At 39.3% G+C, this 26,582-nt stretch overlaps 1 pseudogene; it reads left to right on the top strand.

Moving 5' to 3' along the window:
- The first annotated feature begins 4,164 nt into the window (after positions 1-4,164).
- On the top strand, positions 4,165-14,663 carry LOC139442617 (circularly permutated Ras protein 1-like; annotated as a pseudogene).
- Positions 14,664-26,582: the final 11,919 nt, after the last annotated feature.

The raw sequence follows: 26,582 nt of genomic DNA on the forward strand, positions 1-26,582 counted from the left end.
TCATTGCTACAGCATTGATATTTGTTTGTTTGTTTGTTGTTTATAGCCGCACTCAGCAATATACAACAAGGATGGATAGAAACAGAGTAGGGGGTCTAATGGGGTGATCCTCTCCTCATGCATATTAAAGAATGGGAGTTGAAGTCACAAAGCATGCAAGTTTTGTTTGTTTGTTTGTTTGTTTGTTGTTTAACGCCGCACTCAGCAATATTCCAGCTATATAACGACAGTCTGTAAATAATCGAATCTGGACCAGACAATTCAGTGATTGACGCCATAAGCATCGATCCACGCATTTGGGATACGATGACATGCATCAACCAAGTCAGCGAGTCTGACCACCCGATCCCGTTAGTCGCCTCTTACGACAAGCATAGTCGCCTTTTACGGCAAGCATGGGTTGCTGAAGATCTATTCTATCCGGGATCTTCACTGGTCGTTTGGCGCTGTGATCAGTATTTCAGTTATATCATTTTAATGTGTGTCTTTTAGCACTTTGGTGAGCCCATGATATACATGAAAGGTGGGGTGAGGTGAAATGGGATTTAACGTCGCATCCAAGGTTATTGCACTTATATAGCGATGTGCATGCACGCGTGTGTTTGTGTGGCTGCTTGTACTAGTCCTGACTAATGCCGATTTTAAAGTGCTAGCCCATTGAGATACCTTGCCGCAGCTTAACAAGAATACCCCACTCAGACACAGTGTTATGACACCGAGCCGACCTGTCCTTGTTTTATCCGCTTAATGCCGAGCGCCAGACAGGGTAACAACAATACCATCTTTTAACGTCTTTTGGTATGACGCGGCCGGGCATCTCCGGGCTGACGCTCTGCCACTGTACCGCGGAGGCGGTCATACATAAAAAAAACAGGATGAATATGGAATTTGAAGCAATGATCACTGCATGTCTTCAGGATTCAACCTGACAACTGGACCATCTTTGTCCCAAAGCTGATTTTGTGATTTTGTGAGTTTAATGCCGCTGTGAACAGTATTCCAATTATCACAACATGTCAACTTAGTGTGGGAGGAAAGCCCGAAGTAATGCAGGTCTCAGATGTTTGCCACTTTGGTGAAACCCACCAGCACGGGTGTGGTGATGACAAACCTAGAAACATAATCGGGGCGAACCGGGATTCGAACCCACACTCACAAGTATATGGCGTGCCAAAGAGACGCAACTGCACAGCAAATGGCATCACTTTTGACGACGGCCTGTTCTGGCTGTATTTCTGTCATCCTGTCCAAAGTGGCTGGACTGTTTCTCATGCTTTCAACTACAATTTGCTGTGCCTGGATTTGTTTTGTACAGGTGGCTTTGATGCTTCATGAATATTTCTGACTTGTGGGACCACACAAGTATACTCACACATAAGGAACAACATGCTCACATTAGCGTCTTCCCAAACTTGTGCCATGCTAAAACTCCTTTGTGAAGCATTAGAGGATCAAAGTTGAATTGGACATGCAATACATTTGTTGCGATGACAAAAAAAAACATCCTTTTGTTCATTTTGCGCATTTTTATTATTTGGTTCGGTCACGACTTGCAACATACCCCCGGATCTAGCGAAACTACAATTCGATCAGTTCCTCTGAAAAAAGAAATTTCACTAAATAATACCCAGCCATCAGTCTGTCACCTGAAAAGCAGTTACAATGTTGTGTATTTATCTCCGCATCCGTTTTCTGCTGGTTTTTTTTGGTTAGTTTGGCTGTATGTGAAGTCGTGACCAAAATAATTCGTAGCCATTGAGAATTCGGACACACTCCCAACTCGTAGACACAATTCACGGTGAAATCGTAGACAAAACACATAAAATTGGGAAAAAGAGTTGATTATTGAATTATTACATATACATATTGAACTATTTAATGGCAAATGCATTTTGAGTCTTAGAATTTAAAAGACAATAATTATGTGATGCAGGATGACCTGACATGATGCTCCAACGATATATGTCTAATATAATCCCCTACAACGTCAACCACTTACAGGGGGCACGTGTGGCCCAGTCGTCTGAGTAGCCGCTATTCGCTGTGCAGAGTTGCGTTAAATCGAACTCACTCACTCTGTAAATGACTGGAATTGATTTTCTACAGTGTTCGGTTTTGTTAGTTGCCTGCCCATTACCCTGGGACCCGCTTGTGTAACATGTAAGACATGTGACGCAATGTTAGATATAACAATATGTTCGATATGAAATGTGAATGGTTGGAGCGTCTATTTATAGCCACTGATTCAGCTTAACCATAAAACAGCGCCACCGTATTTCACTTCCCGGTAAATCCTTACCCAACAGCGCACACAAGAGTTAGAAGACAGTCATACACTGCGACTAGGTAAGTGTGCTAAAACACATATTCAAATGATATCTATAGGAAATAGGTCACGGTGCGACATTCATTAATGTATTAACTTAATGTGCTATAACTATTTACCATTGAATAACAACTGTTTTGTTAAAATATTGATATTTGACGTTGCTTTGGAATCATCGAACATCGGCAATTAAAGTGCTGTGATGAATAAAGCATTATTGACTTCAGCAACGTATACAGGTCTTATGATGAAAATACCATGTAAACATTCTATTTGCGAAGAAAAAGATTCCATTATTTGAGTATTTTCTATCTTTTCCTCCTTATCTATAGTGTGTGACAGACTGGAAGTAGGTCGCCATAAAGTGATTTTTCACCCGAGTGTATGAATGGTATTTTGTTCGAGAAAAATATGTAACTGAGTCCCAAAATGATCACACGGCTCACATTCACTAACTTTTCCTACGGGGCGATCGTAGCTTCCTGGTGTGGCAAATAGAGAGCTGATATTGAACGAGGAAAGGAGTCGGTAGGTAACCGCAGCCAACGAGACACGATATATTCATGTTTCCCTGTGTTGTGAAATCTCTAAATCGATCGTTGCGCGGCGCACGCACATGTCTTGTGTTAAGAAGCTTTGTAAATGCACCACGAGAACGTTTTAACTGTCCTCTTTGTCAAATGAATGTCCACGAGACATGTTGTAGGGCTACGTCAACCATGTTTGTATTTATGATTGATCAAAGCATTATTATTTTACCGCTTTCATTCTGAATTGTAGTATTTATTCAATTGTGAACTGGTGTAACGACTCGTAAATATCCGGGTTGGTAAGCAATTGATAACAACACTATACTTGTAGTTTATAAGGCAAAGAGAATGGAATAAATATAGTATTCTCAATACAATAATGAATTTGGATCCGGGTTTAGAATAGGTCTTCAGCAACCCATGCTTGCCGTAAAAGGCGACTCTGCTTGTCGTAAGAGGCGACTAACGGGATCGTTTAGTCACGCTCGCTGACTTGGTTGAAGCATGTCATTGTATCTCAATTGAGTAGACAAACAAATAAACAAAAGCAGCATTACCATAAAAGAGTGAAATATGTTGATCGATTATATTTAACACTTTGACGGAACTATTGTCATACAAGAGTGACCTCCCCAAAACTTGTCTCCCTTTATCGTAAGTGTCTAGCCTGTACATAAACTGTTGACTTCCTTTGTACATTAATTCCATATTGACAAGGCATAATAATGACAGAAAGCCATTTATGGAGTTAATATTGCTTCAGGCTGATTATTATTCTCTTGAAAATGTTAATTTCTCACTTAAATCGTCAATCCGACCACTGTTCGTTTCGCAAAGCGCCATTTTTGTTACTTGAACTGCAAGTATTCGTTTCCAGCAGAGGTTTGGTAGTTTTGAAGTATATTTTTTTTAAAAGATGATTTTGTATATAATCCTATCTATATGAATGATACAGAATTGTCGAGCCACTAAATAATCTTTGTTACTTTTGTTTTTATTTTTTTAAAGATTTTGCAAACACAAGGGTTAGTGAACCGCCCCAATGTGTTAGGTAGAGATAATTTACGTTTCAAGGCTTTACATTTGTAATGAAATAAGACAATTTCTGGTAGACAACTACACAAAAAGTATACTATAAATAGGATATTCCATGTGTCTAGTGAAATGTCATGTTTCTCTCATCTCGTGACGGGTGAAAAGGATATATTTCCTTTTTCCCCTTCACTCTAAGAGAGAAACACGACATTTCACCTCAACGCAAGAAATGTCCTCTATTTATTTTCTCTTTACATATAGCAGATCAGTTGAGATGGATTTCGGGAGCGAATTTGTGTGTGTTGGGGAAGACGAAGATGAAATCCTCAATTCCGACTCGTCAGAAGAAGAGGAAACGGAAATGGATGAGATGGTGAGCCAAATCAGATGTTAACTTGCAACAGAACGATAAAATAAGATCTGTAGGTCACAGATTACATAACAACACACATCATTATCACATGATAGATTTTGTATTTATTTGCTTGTTGTTTAACGCCACACAATTATAGCGTTAAATAGTCTGGACCACACGATCCAGTGATCAACATTGTAAGCAACGACCCACGCCGTCGATGACGATCATGTACGATGACACGCAATCAACCAAGCCACGGAGCCTGACAATCGGATAGTCTGATCTTACGACCAGCATAGGTTGCTGGGTATCAATCCTCACCCGAAATCCCTAACATTTCATTTGACACAGATGAATAAATATATTCAAACAGTCGAATAAACACATCCTCGATTATCCAGAATTTTGCATCTCCATTCTGTTATCATTCATAACCATTTGACCACACTGTTTCGTTTTTAACCCGATTCGAATAACACAACGCCAGAAATAGACGTCCAATGAAAAGAGCGAAATGAATTCTATGATAAGTGAGGAATAAGAGTGATGACGATCCATCACTCCCGAAACGAAATTATGATAGCGAAAGAGTCCAGGGTGTTTATCGTAATAGAACGGAAACATAATACAAGATTGGAAATACAATACAAGTAGCAAATATAAAACTAGAAAGGAAATACAATACAAAAAGGAAATACAATACAAGAAAGGAAATATAATACAAGAAAGGAAATACAATACAAGAAAGATAATACAATACAAGAAAGAAATATAAAACTAGAAAGGAAATACAATACAAAAAGCAAATACGATACAAGAAAGGAAATACAATACAAGAAAGGAAATGCAATACAAGAAGCAAATACAATACAAGAAAGGAAATACAATACAAGAAAAGAAATACTATACAAAAAAAGGAAATACGATACAAGAAAAGAAATACAATACAAGAAAGGAAGTACAATGCAAGAAAGGAAATTTTGATACAAGAAAGGAAATATAGTACAAGAAAAGAAATACAATGCAAGAAAGGAAATATAGTACAAGAAAGGAAATAAGATGCAAGAAAAGAAATATAATACAAGAAAAGGCATATTATACAAGAAAGGAAATATAATACAAGAAAGGAAATAAGATTCAAGAAAAGAAATACAAGAAAAGAAAAGAAATATAATACACGGGACAATCGGGTATACATCAAAAACTAACTTTTGGCCTTTATCGTTACATAATCTTAACTAAAAGGAACCTGCGGAGACTGCCAATGTTGTGTTCAACATGGCAGACACAAATCCTGTAACTACAGTTAGTATCTTTGCTTCAGGAATGTATGCTGGACATCCTCGACACGGCCCGGCAGGAAGAGTACTCCGCAATGCGAGATCAGTACACTCGGTCAGCTCAAGGCTTCATCATCGTGTACGACATCACAAACAGGGAGTCCTTCGATGAAGCAACGGCCATGTTTACTTTCCTAGAAACAAGTAAACAGGGGGGGAAAATATATGCTGTTAGTACCAAAATTCTTGCTTATTTGAATTAATTATCCCAGAAACCAAACATCCCAAACCAGAGACCATGTAGTAACATGTTTTCTCGTGAAGATGAACATCTCCAGATCTTGGATGTACAATGTACAGTGGTGCGATTGTGAAGAATTAAAAATTATAATTAATTACCAGTTTTCCATTTTAATACAGACTGACTATTTGCTTTATGTCTCTTATCTCATATGAGCAAATACATTTAATATATTCACTTCATAAATTCAACATCAAACAGGTTCTGTGCGGCAACAAATCTGATCTAGAGAACCAACGTGTTGTCTCCAAGGCAGAAGGCAAAGGTCTGGCCAGAGCCAGGGACGTGCCCTTCAGGGAGACATCGGCCAAAACAGGGGACAATGTTAGGGACACTATAGAGGCCTTACTCAGGACCATCCCTCGTCAAGGGATTGAATATAAGGTACAGACTTGGCCTTTGATTTCTTCTATGTTCTTGTGAGTTCATCTGCTGTAAACCAAAATCACAGGGAGTGTTTTGTTATAGGTAACTGTATATTCCTTGTTCATATTCACACAGCCAGTGAAATATGTATCTGTATGATACAAATTTAAGTATCAGAGGATCTAGAAAAACATTATGATGATGATGATGTTAATGGTCATGATGATGATGATGATAACTGTCCAGTTCTATACTGCTTAACACTGTCACCCCCCTCCCCTCCCCTCCCCACACACTCTGCCTTATAAGTGTCGACAATGCAATCTTCTATTCCCCCTACGTTAAGCCTAAGTTAAGATACCCAATCTTCATGATTTACAGCTTGTAACAATGGGAACAGGTGGTGTGGGCAAGTCGTCTGTCACCTTGCGTCTAGTGCACGAGTCGTTTGTAGAAAACTTTGATCCAACCATTGAAGATTCCTACAAGAAGATGATCAACGTCAAAGGTCTTCCGAAGATGGAGGCAAAAGAAACGAAGAAGAAATCTGAAGCATCAGCAACCGAATCTGCACCAGTACAAGCCCAGGCAACTGGTGGACTACCAGGGGAAGGTTGGTCAAATGGTCATTGATGTTTGGGTATCTGGTAACATGGTTAAGTGTTGGTAGGCTCTACCATTATAAGAGACGGAAAGCCCAGTTGAATGAAACGAATAAACATACATGTACATGTACTTGCCCTTGTTAGTGATAACAATTAAATTGTGTTGATGGAGAAAAAGAGAACTTGTGAGTTTACAAATGTATAAATTGCGTTGTAAACGTCTCATGAGAGAGAAAACCCGATGAATACATTCACTCATGGTTCTAATTAATTTAAATACTAAGGTTAATAGAACCGACAACAAATATTATATGTACTGAAAAGCTGAAAAGCAAAAGAAACGCAAGCATAACCTTTTTTCAAAGTTTGGAACAAAAGACAAACGCCATGGTGTCACATTAGGGAACCGTCAGTTTACGAGCTGAAGGTGTTGGCACTACAGACGTTTACAAAAGAGCACGGAAAACATCCCACCCCATCCACTGCCACTTCGCCTCACACCTGCACCTACATCACACAATGGATAAAGGTTTAAATTCTTTAAATCACAAAATTATACCCCCTTCAGCTGCTGGCAGGACCCCCATCAAGACAAAGAAGATAGATGGCAATGTGGTGCACATCCCCATGGGTACACTGGCCGATGATCCACAACTTGTGACCGGGGATCCAACTCGGTGCAAGAAGTGTGATGCCGTTCTGTGCCAGACATCAAGCCTCATAGACAATGGAGATGCAAGGCAGTGGACCTGGTTTGTGTCAAACTACTTTTCAATTCGCAGGGTTTTCACCAGTCACCAAAATTGTTAAGTAAACAATAATTAAAAATACTATACTTGTAGTTTATAAGGCGCAATGAATGGAATTAATATAATATTCTCAAAATGGTAATTCACAATGAACTGAATCTTGTATGAGCTTTAATGAAGAGAATGGTTTTCCTTTTACTCTCTGTACAGTTTAGTTTCATAAATGTATTTTTGCCTCAGGTTAACTGAGGAAGACCGGTTAATAATAAACTAATGAGTATGTGTCGTTAATGTGTAATTTATGCAGTGAGTATTGCGGGAAAGAGAACAAAGAACTAGACGTGACCTCGGAGGAAATACCCAGAGAGTTGATGTTTGACTACATGTTGAGTCCAGCAACAGAGAAAGAGGAGGAGGTGGCTGAGGTTGTCCAGAAGATCACGCCAGGAATAATTGTCTACTGCATTGACGTCAGCGGCTCAATGGATGCCAAGGCAGATATCCCAGAACTACAAGGTTAGACACTCAGAACTTCCAGATGCAGTGTGTGACATAAGGCTTAATTAGTGTGACAGAACTTCCAGATGCAGTGTGTGACATAAGGCTTAGAGTGGGAACTTCCAGATGCAGTATGTGACAAGGCCTAATGTGACAGAACTTCCAGATGCAGTGTGTGACATTAGCCTTATTGTGACAAAACTTCCAGATGCAGTGTGTGACATTAGGCTCAGTGTGACAGAACTTCCAGATGCAATGTGTGAAAAATTGTCAACATTGTAATACTGAGAACAAGCTTGAATATTTACATGTAAAACCATATTTGTCAAAATATCAGTTCCGACTGTGAAGCTATTACGACTATCGTATATTTATAAACTAATAAAGTGTTTAAGCAAAGGGGTATAATCCCAAACTCACTGAAATATATTTTGTAATGTAAAAGTTATACATATATATCCAGAATACATACCTTGTTTGCCAAAAACATCCAAGGGACATGTACAGTAACATGTCCTCTGTCTCCAATTGTTATAGCGGCTCGGAGTGGGGAGACGCTTGAGGCTAAGTCGAGGCTGGAGTGTATCAAGGAGGTTGTGATGAGGTACACAGTGTCATGTCATGGAAACAATGAGCATCCAGTTTGTTTGGGGCTCAGTAAATAAAACCACATGTTAGATATATTATCAATAATATTATTTATGTTGGAGTCCATCTTTCAAATCATAAACAATGTGATTTGCGAATAAAGCAACAAGCTTGAGTATATTAATTTTGCTATTCCTTGTCGTGTTACAGACAGGTGGAGCTGCTGAAACTGAAACAGCCGGAAAAACAAGTGATGCTGGTTCTCTTTGACTCAGAAATCGAGATCGTAGGTGATGGGACAGGACAACCCATAAACATCACCGGTGTTGACATGAATGACTTTGATGCTCTCATCAATAAGGGGAAAGATCTAGCAGAAAGAAATGAGATCAAACCTCTACGACTTTCCCATGAGGGAGTATTGGGCTTGAGAACCATTCTAGTACATGTCTTATAAGGAAACAATGTTATTCAAGTGCTACAGTTATTTGTTTGGTTGATTAAGTGACTTTTTTATTCATTTGAAATGAATAGTGGAGACTTTTATCAATGGCGATATTGTATGTGAAAGGTAATAATATTGCTTATATAATATCAAATCGAAATCATCTTCCAGTGGTTTGATGGAGAAGGTGGCAGACTTGCACACGCATGGTTGTACAGCACTTGGCCCTGCACTGGCAATATGTGCTGGATTTGTGAGTGAAGTGCCTTCATCAGATATTGTGCTGTGTACTGATGGGGCTCCAAACTCTGGCATTGGCTCCTTGAGTCGTGACGTCTCTGACTCTGACTTCTATACGACGGTAATCATCGAACTTTGAACAACGATATTGAACTGTACTGTTGACATGCTCTAGATTTCATGTAAATACGTTTTTAAGTTTTGCTCGATTTGGGATATGGATTGAATAGCAATTATAGTTAGAAATAAAACAAAATCACATCCAAGTTTTGAAACTATTGGCTGGAAAAAGAACGCCTTGTGTGGACCATTTTATCTTTTGATTACATTCAAACATTACTCCATATTCGTTTCTGATCGAAGATAAAACCGATAAAATGTAATAAAAGATGAAAGTAATGATGTGTAGACAGTGATGTAAAGTCAGAACAGATATGCTTCAAGGAGATGTTTAAATGTTTGTAGTGAAGACGCAGACTTGAGATCAACTGGATAGGTATTCTTGGCATTAGCTTGTACATGGGAACGTGACTTGTATCCACAAGTTGAAATGTTGATGCTTTGAAACATGTTGAATCTTCATGTTTGTTTCAATTTAGCTTCTCAGCTTTCCTGACATTATACCATAATGTTGTCTTATGTTGAACAGTTGAACGCAAATATATCCAGATTATTTCTCTGCTGAATATTCCAGATCGGCAACTATGCTCGTTCGAAGAACATCGTCATCAGCATCATGGCAGTGGAGGGAGAGCCTGTCGAGATGCAGCACGTCAGTGCGTGTGCGCTGGCTTCAGGCGGCACCGTCAACGTCCTCAACCCCCTGGAGATTGTCCGGGAGCTGCGCCTCATCTGGCAGAACAAGATCGTGGCTTCATCAGTTCATGTTACCTTCCTGCTGCATCCATCCCTTGTGTTTGCTGAAGAAGGTTATCCAAAGGTTATCGTACTTTGAGTCTTTCATGTTTTATTTATTGTCTCAGCACATTGTTGTTCCTCTGCTTGAATTCAAATAGAAACTCGGCATTGTTACAAAATATATGTTTTCCCTTTCTGTACAGTGTTTCATTATGGTAGAGTATGTCTTCTCTGTTCCAGGACTGCAGCAGGTTGGTGAGGGAGGTGGGCAATTCAACTTCAAACTCAAAGATCCGGACACCATCCCAGAAATTGATGAAATCCCTTTCCAGGTACTGGTCAAGAAACTTGCCCGACACTTATTTCGATTACTGCGCAAACAACAAGTTTATGTTTGTAAGAGCCCGACAGTGTAATATTCTTGAGGTCCTGAGTATTTAGTTTGAGATACCAACCTTTTCGTCTTTTTCACAACATAGTTTTGGCCGAACATCCACCATAAACAAGGAACGATGTTTTGTTAATTTCGACGACAACAGTTTGTGTGGTCCAATGTCAATCATGTCAATGTGCTAACTAAAATGTAAAACACAATTCACTTATTATGTTATGCAAATTTTATGACAGATATGCGCTACCGATAGAGCAGGACATGCCTACACTCTTCACGACACCCTGGTGTCATCCCTAATTTTGACTGGTCAAAAAATATAATTTTCACAGCTAATTTGCCTTACGCCCTATGGAACCTGTTTCCGCGGATGATCAAGACGGGTTGTTCTCTGGAGTTGACATTTCAAATGGTTCACATGCATGAAGTAAACGAAAAGTGAAAAGATAAATATACCAACCTCTGTTTTGAAAAAAAAATGACCATACGTTAGCATAGATGATGTAAATAAGAAATCTGATACAAGAGCGGATTAAGGTTGTTGAGGACATATTAAGGATCCATTGGATTGTTTGAAGGGGAGTGTGTTGGAAGGGGGAAGTTATTGCAAGATTTTGCCAGCTTATGAGTGTGCAAGAAAATAATATCATCTGTTTTCATCATCATCTGAAATGGTGTCAAATTAAATACTAGTTAAACAGAACATCCTTTCCCGTATGACATCATTCCTTGGGTGCACGGATGGCCATGCCGTATAAGGCTTCGCAATTAACTGTGCAGTTGCATCGCAGTTTAGAATTCAGTTACCGTGCTTGTATGTTTCCCCGAATTTGTTGAGGTCAAAGACCTGCATCATTTCAGGCATTAAATCAAATCCTCTCATTCACTCACTCACTCACTCCCCATTTTAGGTTCAGATCGCCTACACCCGCAAGAATGGCATGAAGTGTCTCCGTGTCATGTGCAAGAGTCACAAGTTCACCAAGGACAGGAAGGTCATGGAGGAGGTAACACAATGACATCAATTCATTATGCAATACAGTCCTACAGCATGTGTGACATTTCTACCGATTAGAAATGACCAATACTGCATGTATCTCACGGACTGATCAGCCACCCAAGTGGTTCAATCCTTGTACAATCTTGCATCTTTGTTATCAGAACATCAATGTGGCAGTCGTGGGATTGGCCACCGTGCAGAAGACGGCTGAGATGGTGAAGCAGGGAGACCCAAAACAAGCCAAGGGACATATGTAAGTATTCCATCCATATGTTGGAGGTTTGTCATTGTGCTAATCTCCAATATTTAAATCATAATATTGCAGAATCATGATTTCAAAGAATTATATTCTGTTGGATTGTTGCTGACATATTGCTAACATCGATTCTTGGTATTTTGGACATCACTGTTCATTTTTTTTTTTATCTGTTTTCGCTTGTAATAAAAAAATACATATCCTACAATGATCAAATTAAAAACAGACTGTCAGTAAATCATCGTAGCTATTACTATATTGGTATATGCTATACTCTTGGTTTACCAGAAACTAGCCACACATGTACAGCAAGATACAAGTAGACACATACACTTTCAGCTGAAATACCGTGAAAACCTGTTCATGTTTCTCCTGGAGCACGGATAGCTCCATCGTCTAATGCGGCGCAATTTGCTATGCAGAGTGCCAGAAACCTATGATCGTGGGCTCAAATTCTAGATTCGCACTGATTGTGTTTCAAAGATTGGCAGCAACAAATCCTTGTTTGTGGTTGGTAAATGTCGACGACTTGAGCTGCTTTTCGCTTTTTTCCAACCAAGCTGACACATGATATAACTGAAATATTGTCCAACGCGTCATTCAATCAAACTCACACACTCAATATGATTCCTCATTTACAAATATTCAGACGGGCAGCCAAACATGTGATGAAGAGAGGTGCGAAGACTGTGGAACAACGCGAGGAGCGATATGCATTTCATACAGCATGCTCGGAACTGGAAACAGACCTGGATAGGAACATGACAAAATGGGTAAATAATCATAATAATGATTATAATAATGATCCTCATTGTTTTCGGTGCCTTAGGTTTGGTACCTCCCAATCTGTTGACAGATATTCGGAGAGTACCCGGGATTCCTACCAGGAATACAGCCCTTCTAACAATCTGGGTAATGCAGAAGGCTGCAGTGTTGGGGAGTCTTCACATTCTGCGAAAGGTTCTTGGTGGGTTCGACAAGGCAGCGACTTCCTGGAAGAAGTCCTATTCGCTGTCTGGGCTGCGTGTTGAGGGGGCAAGGGCCCTGAGCTGATGATGAGCCTAACCAGCCCAAATGTGCCAGGCTCACCCAAACCCTGGTTGCTGCATTTTTAAAATTAAATAATCAAGATAAGGTATTCGATTTCCTTAAAACTTGGCACACATCATTGTCATTGACCCAGGTTCCATATGCCACACATGGAACAGTAGATTTTCAAGATGAAGGTCATCTGTTCTCATTAAATGGCCACTAAACCTGACTGGCATCGTCGTCCCATCAAGGCAGTCAGATCCCGATTTGGTCCTGGGGTATGTTCACCCACTCTGCTGGCAATTCGTGTGCCAACAGTCAGAGATTCTGTTGTTGTTGAAGTGCTTGCTTTCGTCGATCCATGGTATCTATTAATGTTCGAGTTTGTTTAAATCTGGAGACCAGGAGACCCTTCGGAGGAGCTGGATGTTGTGATTCCAGAAAATGGCTGTTGTCTTGCTGTGTGAGGTCGGGCGTTTTGTTTTTTGTTGGAAAATGACATTTGCTTGATGAAAAATGGAAAGGTCATGTGGCTGAATTATATCATCTGAATAACATTATGCCGTTAAATTCCCCACATGTCTAAGTCTGTTCTACCAGTGTAGGAGATGGCTGCCCACATCATCACACTACCACCAACACAATTATCCTTCCACTTCCCGTATGCAGTTTCATGCATATGTTCCCCGCAACGCCTGTAAACACGACGTCTACGATGTGCACGACGAAGCATAAAACGTGACTTGTCACTAAACCGAACATGTTTCCATCGCACTTTTTACTTCTTGACACCATTGACGTCCCAGCCTACGATGTATGTCAATGAAAATTACATCTAGAACTGGTCCTCTAGCGTGAATACCTTCTGCGCGTAAACAGTTCCTCACTGTCTGGGCTGATATCCTACACAATCCTGGTTTTGCCTAGATGGTTCTTTCACGGATCTGAGAAGGTCAGAGCTTGTCCCGTGTGTCTGATAAAGGCTCAACAGTCTTGTAATGATGATATTTGCTATCCTGTTTGCAGTCGGTCGATGACGTTGTTTCGTTGGGCTTCCGTCAGTTGTGGCATGTTTTCGCTGTTCAGTTGCTATAAGATTGTGATGGCATCCAAATGAAAACAAAACGTTTTTATAGCCTTACAAGTATAACAAGTATAACAAGTATCTGAACAGAATCTGTCCCAATTGGCTCGAAACTATTGGTGCGCAATGAGTTCATATGTACGGCTTGACATATGTCGCGTTGAAGAATGAGAGTGATTATGCTTGGAATCATTATGCTTACATTAATTATGTAGATTGACACATGAACTGGATATTTCTCATAACCCCAAGCTGTCATTATTTTCAGGAACGGGGCAGAGCAAGTGACTTTTCCCACAAAATCGTGAGCCACGCGCTTCAAGCTCCAGCGTCCCATTTCCATGGCTCACGAAAAATGGCGGTGAAAACCAAATCTCGTCAACTCAGCAGTACAGCTGCAGATAACTATTACGAGTATCAGCATTACAAGTGTTAGGGACCTCGATTGTGTGGCATAGTAATCAATGGCACCACTTGCGTTTGCATCATCACCGAGGTATTCATCTGCAGAATTCAAACAGAGCAATGTTTGAATGGTTGTTCCAAAAGACGAAGAGTTTTCATAATTGAAGTTAAAATGTCAGCCTCGTCAAACTCAACGAAAATGTCGAGGTAAAGATGAGACTAATTTATTTCGTGAATCTTGTGGTACAGACAATTGCATTTTAAATGAAACCAAAAACTTGAACAAACATTACCACAAACCTAAACTAAAGTTGATATTACCGTATACCGAAAATGGTTTTGCTTTCTTAAAGTCAGTACATGGCTGTCATGCTACATTTGTCTTTTGCTAATCACCTGTCAGCGCCAATTATATGTTGCCGTCTCTTGTTAAGTTTCCACATTTGTTATCTTATTACTTTTGTTGTTCTAACTAGTACATATAGATGTTCTCCGCTTCATATCATTTATTCACCTTAGTAAGTATATTATCATTTATATTATGATATAACATTTATACTAAGTTTTCATATAATAATTAGACCCACAGGAAGTGCGTTTAGCATTGTGGGTGTAACATGTATACAAATTTTAAATGATCACAAAACAGGAAGTAATACACATTAGAATCCAGGATAAATGCACAAACAAAATATTAGAAGTTTCAGTAATGTCTACATAGTTTAATAGATTTAAAGCTTTTTAGATAAATACTAGCCTAAGGTAACAAGATCCCATCCCCCAGACATACTATTCAACAAGACAAGAGATAAATTATGTCTACATAGTCTTATAGATTGCCTTGAGCTATTTTATTTAAGTACATCTGTCATCACTTATATTAGAATAACATTCACCAAATACTCAAATTTTGACTCATTAAGGATTAGCCCCCATACAAGCTCGTCTATAGTGACAGCACAACCTCTTTCCAAGCACCCAGTAAATATGTTAAAAAGATCAGTGCCAGTTCAACAGGATTAAGTATTCCCCTCTGTCTAGCCATTCATTAACCGTAGGGCACACCATTGTGTATCAACCAATCATAATCTTTTTTATTGCTCTAAATTATAGTTAAATAGATAGAGAAGCAGGATGTTAGACAGAAGGGGTTTGACGCTCAAACCAAGCAGACCTGTTGTCGGGGTTGTACCGACTCTCTGTGGAACCCTCAGCTATATTTATGATATTGTTCATTGTTCAATGTTCTTGTTAATAAAATTGTGATTAGTCTCCTGTGACTTTGGCTCTTTGCTGACTAAATCCCCTAAGAAAACCAGCACGAGACAAAAGAAATAAGACCGTTTTGTCTGTCCTGTCGTTATAAGCGTGTTCGTTATAAGCGTAGTTTACTGTACATAGTTATAATATTCCATTCATGACAAAATACTCAAACCATTATTAATAATGAATAATAACAGTGAAATGACCATATAATGAGAGAGAGAGTTTATTGCAGTAAAGGGGCCACCGGCCCATTATACAATACATATTTCATTGATTTTTTTCAATTCAATTGAGCGCCATACAATATTATACATTGGTCAATCAAAGTGACAATTAATTAATATTGAGTTGTTTACATCTTTTTTTCATTGACAGGAAAATATATTTCGCTAAGACATTTACAGTGTAGGCATTTTGTGATGACAGTAGTTGTTGGAATTTAAGAAGAGTTGGGTTTTGTACATAGTATTTCGGTAATAGACTTCTTATATCATTATAGAATGGGCATATCATACAAAAATGGTATTCAGTTTCGACACAAGGTACGATACACAATGGACAGAATCTTTCATTCGCACTTATACCAAGTGTACGTCCGTATTCAATCATAAGTATATGGTTTGAACATCTAAATTTAATCAGAGCATTTCTATAAGGATGTACAATGACAAGTGATAGGTATTCTTCGAATTTAAAGACAGTCTTAACAGACTGGTACATTTTCAATTTAGAATATTTTGACAAATCCTCAAACCACATTTGGTAATCAATCTCTTTACAACGCTCTTCAAACTCTGACAAAAAGGAAGTGATACAATCAATATTTTGGTTTTTCCAAACAAATCCAAAACCGTACTTAAATAAAAGCATTTTAACATTATATGCCCAACAACTCTTATCTAATTCAGGTAACCTATATTGAAAAGAATATGCCTGCTGTAAAATCACATTATCTTGTTGATAAATTAATCTCAGCCAATACTTAATTATTTTGATGTACATCTTAGCTTTTAATGAACAATATCCAACTTCACCTCTAGCAACAACATTTGGTGTGTTTCTACCAAGACAGAGTAATTGCTTAAAGTAAGTATCATAACCACGGGTGGCGTCTGGCGATGGATGAAAACCCCAAATTTCAGATCCATAAGTCAACACTGGAAACAATTTAACATAAAAAATATACAGCAATACTGGCAATGATAAATTTCTAAAATTATTACATTGGGGTGCGCATTGTATTCAAAACCTTGGACATTTGAAAAGACAGAGTTTTCTGTGGTATAAACGTGTGCGAAATAATGAGTTTCGTCATATTCTTATTTGTCGAGTCAATTATGTCATCAGGTTCCTAAGACAAAACAGTTTACAAAGAACAAATATAAACACTTGTAACGACTCGTCACGCCATGGACGTAACTATGACATCAACTCACCAGTACACGAGACATTAGACGGTCAATACTGGTCATATCGTGACAGCGAGGGACACATCTCCTGCTAATATCTCAGTTATACCGACCACTTATCCTGACCACCGGACTAATAGTTTGGTCCCAGTATGGACAAGTCCAATGGTTCCTTGTTGATTTACACACGCTTGTGTTGCTCACAATCTGTACCGTTTGTCGTTTGTGTCCATCGGTTTTCATTTGGGAAACAGTAATTCATAATTATTGTTCAAATATTTGGCAATCAAATTATTTCAAGCCTTCACTGGAATGCCATCCACATGATGAAAAATAACGTTGGCGGAACCGTCCTCAAGAACACAGTATCCTTCAACAGTTAAGTGGTGGTTAAATGTCAGTTGTTTGATCTAAAAAGAGATGTCAAACCTTTACGGAATTCCTTTCCGAATGAGTAATAGAATATGAAGTTCAAGGAACAGTTAATAGTTATCAACAGGCCTGTGAATGCAGAGTGGTTTAAGCAAGGGTAGGCTGTAGTTGAAATGTTTGTGACTAATACGAGTTGAGCTGCAGTTGTGACATGGGTTATGACAGACATGATTGTGATTGCAAGAATGACCATGGTCAACTGGTCGGCTCCTCTGTCCTCAGCTCTGTGGACTCGTTTTTTCATTCTCCGCCTTGATGTGATGAGAATCACGTTGCTCACTATCAGAATAATCAAGGGAATGATGCATCTAAACACCAAGGTCACCGGACCCATGTACACAAGGAAAGCTCTTAAACCAATGATGTCACATTTTCCGGTCTCAAATAGCATCATGTGTAAACGTTCATTCCAATAAGGACGAGGGCAATATTTAAGCCACAGAGGGATGTTATAGGCAACAGTAAAGATGATGGTGGCAGCAAGAATCTTGTTGACGATGGAGTCACGCATGTATCGTTCAAATTGGAATGGTAGAGTCAAAGCCATACTTCTCTGCACAGCTATTAGAACAGTCAGGTAAATCTCACACATGTACAACGTCATTCCTAGCAGGTAAGGGAATGGGTCTAGTACCCAGTGTATTGTGTCCAACATATCGTATCCAATGTTCATTTTTGACATACTTGATTTAAAAAACACACATACAATTACGACGATGTCTAAAAGAGCGAGGTATTTGAGCAGTCTGAGACCTTTGTTTGTTCTTTGCATTCGATGAAGAACAACACTTCCCAGAATATTTCCAATGAAACCACAGATTGCAATGCTTGTTGATATAGATGCCAATATTTGAATACAGAAAAGATCGACACTAGAGGTTGTAGTGTTCGTTCCATTGTTAGTGACATTTTCCACTTGTGCTTGGTCTGTCATGATGAAGTTCAATAACATATATCATCAATGGTATAATGTTTTGTTTTCAGAAGAAGTGTTCTATTGTCAGTAAATGGACACAATGACGCACACACGTTGTCATGCACAGTGGTCTAAAACAACCTGAGCAGGTTGTTGTTCACTGCACAAGATCACCACGAATAAGCAGGGCCACACTGAAAGCATACTCACCGAGGTCCTCGACATCCACAACAGCACTGTTAATGGTACCTCTGACATATATTTATACGTATTCCTGGTCATCCTCATCTGACAGCTTGTAACACTCTTTTATGGTTCAAACGGTCAATCATTAATACATATTATTCATATATTTATTAACATACCATGAGCTTCCATTTGGTTGATAACATTAGTACAGGAGGTGCGGCCCAAATGTAACATTTCAACTCCTTTGTGAATTCTATGTCCACCGTATATAGGTTAGAAGTCGAATTGAGTTGTCATTATTTTGTCAAGTATCTAAATAAAAGATGACAAAATACGTCCTGGTGCGGGAGAGACAGTGCATGCCAGTATAACACTGTAGGTAATATAGGTTATTGGTATCTGATGAGTCAGGATCGATAATTGAGTGAGTGAGTGAGTTGGGTTTAACGCCGCTTTTAACAGTATTAAAGTTATATCACGGCGTGTCAGCTTAATGTGGGAGGAAAGCTCGAAGTGATGCAGGTGTCAGACGTTTACCACTTCGGTGAAACCCACGAACACGGGTATGGTGCTGACAAACCTAGAAACATAATCGGGGCGAACCGGGATTCGAACCCACAAATCATAGGTTTCTGGCGTGCCCAAGGGACGCAACTCTGCACAGCGAATTGCGGCGCCTTAGACGACTGGACCACCCGTTCAGGATCGATAAAAAACGTATGATGGGGATTCCTATTGTGTATATCTAATATAGAGTACGTATGTGGTTGTGTGGTTGGTTGATAAGTACGGCCACTTCTCACAATATTCGATCAATATCATCGAGAGGGACACCAGAAATTGGCTTTACAAATGATACCCATGATGAGAATTGAGCCTTGGCCTTCGACGCGACGAGCCACGTCAACGCCTCCGATATTAATAGTCCATAGGGACATTTAGTTGTTATAAACAGGGCCGTAACATATGTCAGGATCAATTTGTTAATTATCAGAATGTTTACAAGGGATGATGCTTGTGAACACTAAGGTCACCGATGCATTGAAAGCCCTAGAAACAAGGGTACCAGTACTCTAAGACTGACGCAAAAAGAGGGAATAGTTTTGACGATGGATATGAGCTATTCATATGAATTAGTATCTTCACTGCACAAAGAAAACTGTAACAACGGAACTCTAACTAATCAGGAGTTATTAAAGACCCCAAATATACTATATGACACATAGAGATTATCACGCGAGTGTGTTTGGGGATGGTAAATATCCTGCATTAGGAATACACGTTGTATTTAGCGAGCCTTGGCGAGCTAGATTCATAATGTTTATTCCTAATACAGGATATCAACCATCCCCAAACACACAAGCCTGATAACCTCTTTATCATATAATGTCATTCTTTAATTCTGTGCTTCAAAATCGCTTTCCCTCTCTCACAAACATTACCGAAACATTGCGAGTTTTCCTGGAATGCGCGCATTAATATTTATTACTTCACAGGGTAAGTGATGTGTCAGTCGGACAGTGACAGTAGCCAATACAGTTCCAACTGAAATCTGTTTCTTATATAGTGGCGAAATAACATATACGCAAAACAACAATTGTTTGTAATTGCCTTTCGCGGCAATCCATCGTTCTGCCCGCTAGAGTAACTGCCCTTTGTCAAAGGGAAGCTACTCTAACCCTACTCTATGAAACGTCACGGCCACGGTCAGACGTTGTTGACAGTCGGTCTGTCAGTAAGAAGTGTAGTCAGATGTACACACAGTGAGAAAACGAAACAAGGTAACAATTCAAACATATTTCGGCCAAATCCAAGTATTTTAATTTGTGGAGAAGGTTTCAAGTAACGGACCCCTCTTGGTTAGGCCTCGTGCCCTCGCAAAATTGTTTCGAGATTTATATCTCCAAAGTTGCCCAAACTTATAAAATGCCTTAGCTACGTCACAGTTAGACACTGATTTTCAGTATATAAGACTGTTGTTTTGATAATGATAGCAACTATCCCTGTAGTTTATCCAGATTCCCGATGGTTAATTCCGACTCGATCGCCGAATGACGAGGGCGACGCCATGTTTGTTTATAAACAGTGAAAGCAGTCCCCACTTGACCATTGATATTTGCATCTCTATCCGCATATGACCCCAACGGATATCGTTTTTATCCGTTGGCTTTATCCTGCCTATTATATGATAAATAGAGATTATCATGGGAGTGTGTTTGGGGATGGTGAGTATGACTCAGTGTAGATCGTGTTTATTCCTAATGCAGGATATATACCATTCCAAAGTGCACTGGTGTGATGACTTCTTTATCGTATAATGTCATTCTTAGTTTCTTTTGTGAAAAAAATATTTTCATCTCTCACAAACGGTATCTCAATATTGCACGTTTTCCTTCAATGTGTGCATTTTAATTTATTACCAGTCAGATCAGAGATTAGTCGGTCGGACAAGGCAATAACGATCCATTTGAAACGTATTTGTTAGACACTGATTTTTGGTATCTTAGACCAACATTTTGATGTTGAAAACAACTACATGGCATTTCGTAACAAAACGCTTTAATGAACGTTTGAAAAATAACTACAATTGTTTGTATAGGTTCAACTGAAATCAGTATCAGTATCATATTTGTCGCTAAATTACCTTAGCAGATATTTTTCTTATCTTTGGCTTCATCTTGCGGAAATAAAACTAACCATGAAATGATAAATAGTAATATTTCTTTCAACCATATCTGTATTTCGCTTTCTTTATCGTCTTACCAAACTATATTTCACTTATTAGTCCCTCTCTCCAGTCTGCCATGTTTGCTTCCAATATTAAACTGCAAGATATAGCTCCCACTCAACTGTTTTCAACACCTCCTTGGCAAATGGTACGGCCAGAGGTAGACCTTACATTAACAAAACTAAAGAAATCAGACACTAACGAATTAATTTACCAACAAAAATACAGTCAATTAAGAAACAATTATGACACTTATGAATCTATCTTTACAGATGGATCCAAGGATGGTGGCGCTGTTGCTAGTGCCACCGTCATTGGATCCAGAACAATATCTTCACGTTTACCTGATAACAGTTCCATATTCACTGCAGAAGCAAACGCCATTTTTACAGCACTTAAATATATCAGTAATCAAGCTAAACATAAACAATTCATACTGTTTTCGGATTCTCTTTCATGCCTTCCGGCGATTAAAAATATGTCACCTAAACATCCACTTTTAATCGAAATTCTCGAATTATTTAATGATCTTGCTACTGGCCAATATGACATCGTCTTTTGTTGGTTACCAAGCCATGTTGGTATCAAAGGTAACACAATGGCCGATGCTGCTGCTAAAGCAGCGCTCAACAAATCTGTGACACCACTTCTGATCCCATACACTGATTTTAAACCCATGATTCGTTCTTACATCCGAGATCTTATGCAACAGAAGTGGGACGCCCAAGTAGGTATCAATAAATTACATGAAATTAAACCAAATATCGGTTATACCTTCTTGGGCTGTCAGTCCAGATTTGAAGAGGTCATTATGCGACGATGTCGTATTGGCCACAGCAGATATACTCATGAATATTTACTAAAAGGTGAAGATCCTCCGTTTTGTATCCCTTGTGATGAGAGAATCACAGTCAAGCATGTCCTGCTTGACTGTGTTGATTATTCCATCACAAGGGATAAATATTTCGATGTTAAAACAATTAAGGACCTTTTTAATGATGTTAATTCTCGTTTAATATTATGTTTTTTAAAGGAAATAGAACTTGTTCATAAATTTTGATGTGTTCAATGTATTGTTTTAAAAATTGGCAGTGCGAAATTCATAACTTAGATTGTTAGTGGCTGTACCCTTGAGGGGGGTTGAAGTAGCGTAAAATTATTGTCCCCCTAAGAGGGTATGTAAGTCCCATATCATTCGAAGTATTTTTCTGCACACTAGGCTTTTAAACGTAGTATCTTCGTTCTATTAATCTAAGGCTTAACTGGTACACTGTCGCCAGTGACTGAAGGGATGATATAAATCCTGCTGGGGTCCATGCAGGAAGCAAAAGTACTGTAAGTCCCCATGGTCCCCAGTATGGTGATCTCCCTTCAGTTGCTGACGATTTCTAGCCCATTTTTATATTGTGGTGTTCATTAATGCTTACTGCCTTTTAATATTCTCAACTAGTTTTAAATCAAGTCTGTGATATTCTAGTTATTCTACTGTCCTTCGTTGACAGCTTTTTATTCAGTTGACATATATGTATCATAAATGTATCATAAATGTATCATAAATGTATCATAAATGTAACTTCTCGTCACGATATGGCTGAAATATTGCCCATGTGACGTTAAATAATAACTCACTCACTCACCTCTCTCCAAAACGACATGTATTTGGTCAAGCAAAAGTCCGTTTTACACAGATGTGACTGTAGGACTAAAGGAGTCATGTCAGGATGTATTGTAGAGTGAAGCATCCCTTATCTTAAGGACCCAGTCCCGTGAAGATCCGGCTAGAATAGGTCTTCAGCAACCCATGTTTGTCGTAAAAGGCAACAATGCTTTTCATAAGAGGCTACTAACGGGATCGGGTGACCAGGCTCGCTAAATTGGTTGATGCATTTTATCGATCCAAATTGCGTGGATCGATGCTCATGATGTCAAACACTGGATTGTCTGGTCAAGACTCGATTATTTCCAGACCACCGTCATATAGCTGGAATATGGCTGAGTGCGGCGTTAAGCAAACAAACTTAAGGATCCATGCCAGGATCAGCTGAAGGTTAAATCTCTGATTCTACCATGACATTGAAGAATATCCTTTTCCCTATTGATACTTTTTTTACACTTAAACAAACAGTGCGTATTGAAACATCAATCTATTGACAGCTACGATAGCGACAGCACATTTTCATCGGTCACAAAAATTAGTTGTCGCTCTCGTGATCTACAGCTGAAAACGGCGGTATTCAACCATACTTCAGGGTAGTTCCGTTCGCAATGGTTGTACTAGTAGCCTTATTTCATCCCGTACATCATCAGGTGTATGTTGAACATAACTACATATCGGGAGTGACCTCTGGATGTATATATTTTTGAAATAGCACTGTCACCATGAACAACTATTTTGGCAACCATGGACATCAAAGCGACAAGTTCTGCCTGGTCGAAATTCGGGGTGGAGAGAAAGTCATTGATAATATGTATTACTGTTGCGGAAATGTTTCAAACCAACTGCACAACTTCAAAATAACTCAAATCCTTAATTCAGCAAATGTTTTACACTATTTCTACAATGGGAAATGTCATGCTGATTTCCAAGAAATGCATCAATTGGTGATTTCCAAGAAATGGCGTGTCACGGAGATTTCAAATAAATAAAAGCAACAAAACCCTTACCATAGCCACAAGAAATCTCTGAGTTGTGTGTACGATTCTGACTATATCATGAACATGTGTTTATGAATCAAATAAAATCAAATAGTAATGATATCAGGCGTTCACGAAACGGCACCCGTCACAAACACACGCAAAGGCAAGTCAGTTGTTCACCTGAATAAATACTGAAACACATGGTACAAGTCAAAATACGACAATCATATTTGTCACTGACGCGCAGATGTCGATCTGCCCTCCTGATGTCAACCATAACAACTTCATGAAAGGTTTACTGAGGCCTTGAATATTGAGCTGACTTACGATCTTTGAAATCTTCGTAGAAAGATTGTACCTGAAAACTTGTGAAATGTAGACACGAATGACTGGAGCTACATACAGGGAAAATGGAAAGTTGAAGTGATCCCTCTTGTCAGATGGTTTTATGGGGAGTAATGTTATTTGAGGCCTTGTCATTGGGACATTTCAGGCAGGGCAGCCAGTTGAGTCCATGCAGTGTAAATACGCAACATGCTGCGAGGAAATTATTACATTTCTATGGATTTCTATTTCATCAATAATTATACTTTTGGAAAATTATCTGTTTTCTTACCATGTTTACATCTGCTCAAGGCAAGGGAGTTAACTGACTATAAAAGTCCAGTTCCCAATCCTGCCGAACTACGCTGGAATTATGGAGTTATACTTTGGCTGGACTACATAGTCAAATCAAAATCGCGTAACGACATCGACATCCGGTTGGTAAACTGCCATGCACATTTCGGTCGTTTGCAGGATTTGTAAAGCATGTGTACCGCCAACTCGACGTCAACAGATACAATGTATATTTCAAAATTTTGTTATGGTTTCTGCAGCTTAACGCCTTACCAAATAGTACAAATAACATATATTAATTAATTACAATGACATTATGAAAGAACATCGTATCCACTGTATCTAGAGATATATACAAGTATTTCTAAACATATAACAACAACACAGTGAGACCATGTCAATATTCAAACCGGATTCCCATGTAGCCTATGCTTGTCGTAAGAGGCAAGACTCGGTAATTGGGTTGATGATTGCGTACCATCGTACCTCGACCGTGTGGATCGTTGCTTACAATACCAATTAGTGGTTTGCCTGGTGAAGTCTAGATTATACATTGTACGAGCAGCCGTCATGTAGGTGGACTATTGCTTGGTGCGATGTTAAACAACAAACAAGCTTCAATATTCAGAGCTTATTCAAGTTTGAGGCTTTCAGAAAAAAGAATGATTTACAATAGTATCAACCAATGTAAAAACGTGTACCTGAGTTCTGTATACGTGCTGGATATAACATAATGGCTTTGGTATAGTTAGTATTTAACTTATTGAATTGCGTGGGAGTATCATAAACCATATACATAAACCAGAATGTATGTAACTCATTAGGCTAATTTAAAACTTATTACATTAACTTTTCATTAACAATTTCTGATTTTTTTATAGCTTCCTTTCATTGAATAAATGCATCATTAGCTAATGGTATCATTAAAGCTTGATACAACCGGATCCAGTACTTTAACCTTACTATACCCCAAAAGAAACGTCACCATGCATAGATATATGAGAAACTTTATTTGTCCGAACACTGTAAACATACTTTGAGACATAATAAAAAGATGAAACTTGGCAAAACTGATCATCAAGGTTGAAATTAAAGTGTCAAATGTTCTTAAAGTCAAACACAACACTAGTCTCTGAGAAAATGGCATCACAATTCAGTATCTCGTGTGTCCACCATGTGCATTGATGACTGCCGTGCAACGTCGATACATGGAATGGATGAGGCGGTTGATGAAGGCCATAGGCACTTGAGCCCACACTCTGAGGAACGCCTGACGCAGTTCAGCTGCAGTTGTCGGCCGTCTTTGAATCTCGTCCCACATGTTCTCAATGGGATTTAAATCGGTACTGAGGGTAGGCCACTGCATGGTTCTGATGTCATTCTGCTGGAGGAAGTCTCTTGTTGCTCTCGCAGTATGGGCACGGGCGTTATCATGCTGAAATTCGAGGTTGCGGCGACGTGCCAAATGAGGTATAGCGTGTGGTCTCAAGACTTGATCAATGTACCGAGCTGCTGTGACACCATTGCCTCTCCCTGGACCGATGTTCTGGAAGCCCACAGGGCTGACCCTCTGTGGAAGACCAATTCCACCCCACATCATGATGCTCGGACCACCCTACGAGTCTCTCTCAATAACACAAGCATCCGAATAACGTTCCCCACGTCGTCGTCAGACTCTCTCTCTCTCTCTCTCTCTCTCTCTCTCTCTCTCTCTCTCTCTCTCTCTCTCACTCTCTCTCTCTCTCTCTCTCTATCTCTCTCTCTCTATCTCTCGGCGCTGACGTTGTGTCAGAATGGGTCCTCGGTGTCCGCACTAATGTGTCGCTGGTGTGTCCCATGGTCTGCCGAGCAGTTTCTGCAGCAGTTACAAAGCGATCTTGAAGAGGTTGTCGCACAATCTGACGATCCTAACGTCGGCAGGTGACCCTTGGTCGGTCATCTGTAGTGTTGGTGGTCTGGTACCGTTGCTGGAGCCTGTATATGGTCCTTACGTGTACTAGAAATGCATTGGCTACTTGCCGGGCGTTTTTTTTCAGATTG

The sequence above is a fragment of the Haliotis cracherodii genome, unplaced genomic scaffold (genome assembly GCF_022045235.1).
Source record: "Haliotis cracherodii isolate W230 unplaced genomic scaffold, xgHalCrac1.p SCAF_5, whole genome shotgun sequence".
Classification (NCBI taxonomy): domain Eukaryota; kingdom Metazoa; phylum Mollusca; class Gastropoda; order Lepetellida; family Haliotidae; genus Haliotis; species Haliotis cracherodii.